Source organism: Chrysochloris asiatica, unplaced genomic scaffold (assembly GCF_000296735.1).
Source record: "Chrysochloris asiatica unplaced genomic scaffold, ChrAsi1.0 scaffold00292, whole genome shotgun sequence".
In the NCBI taxonomy this organism is placed as follows: Eukaryota; Metazoa; Chordata; class Mammalia; order Afrosoricida; family Chrysochloridae; genus Chrysochloris; species Chrysochloris asiatica.
In genome coordinates this window covers 1045073-1046455 of record NW_006408810.1, presented here as the reverse complement: position 1 = coordinate 1046455, position 1383 = coordinate 1045073, and positions in this window count along the sequence as shown.

Genomic DNA, 1383 nt, shown 5'->3' with positions numbered 1-1383 from the left:
CAGAGTATATATATATATATATATATATATATATATAGTTATTGTTAAGTACCACTGAGTTGGTTCCGACCCATAGGGACCCTGGATAGTGTTTCCCAGGAGTGGCTGGTGAGCTTGAACTGCCAACCTTGCAGTTCAAATGGCTTTGCAGTCTGGTGCATTAACCCACAGCGCCACACCAGGACTCTCTCTCTCTGTAATTATATTTCTCTGCTGTAAGTATATCCATGTGTATAGGAAAGCAAATGGGACAAAGTTATGAAAACTTTTTAGCCAAACCAAACATCCTGAGGGAATGTGTCACAGGACTTGGTGGCTTAGGACACATGTCTTGAGGGGCAGTAATGTAAATCACCACAACATAGTTCACAAAGACAGTGTCCCACATCCTAATGTGCTGAGTAGCAACTGGGGTCTTAAAAACTTGGAAGCAGCCATCTAAGATGCAACTATGGGCTTCTTGCTACCTGAAAGTAAGAAGAATGAAGACAAAGAGTCAAGGAAACAAGTATTCCAAAAGATTAATGCACCACCTAAACCACAACCTCAACTACCCTGAGACCACAAAAGCTAGATGGCCCCTGCCTATCAGTATAAATCACTTGATCAGGCCACAGAATGTTCTGGAAAGAATGGTAGAAAAATGTAGAACAAAATTCAAAATCATAAATGACTATCAGACTTACTGGTCTGCTTGAGACTGGTGGAGACCGTGAGACTGTGGTCTTTAGAGAATATTCTAACCTGGAATTGAACCTACCCTTTGGGATCACCTTGCAGCCCAACAATGGACTAAAGAACAATGGGTGCACTTGAATTGTGGAGCTGATAAAATAAATAAATAAATAAATGTACTGTGAATTGCCAGAAGAACAAAGAAGTCGGTCTTGAAAGAATTACAATGCAAATACTCTTAGGAAACAAACACGATTAGACTTAGTTTTATGTACTCTGGCCATATTATTAGGAAAGACCAAGCTCTCAAAAAGAACATCATGCTTGGGAGAGGGTCATCAAAAGAAGAGACCGACTCTATGAAGTAGACTGACACAATTGATTGCAACAGTGGATTCAAACACAGCAACAATTTCAAGGATGATGCAAGATCGGGTAGTGTGGTCTCCTGCTGTATGTAGGGTCATTATGAGTCAGATGACACCTAACAATAGCAAAGAAGTGATCAGTAGAACTGTGAGGTAGATATTTCTCAAAGTAATTGATCAAATGAGATCAAAAGGGCAACATTTGCATTAAAACAAAGCTCAGAGGGAAGGAAGGAGCCAGCAAGCAAGAAAGATGGATGCAAACAGGGAACCCAGGGCGAAAGTGACAATAGTGCTTTTACATTGAGGGGGTTGCAACTGAAGTCGGAAGTATGTATAT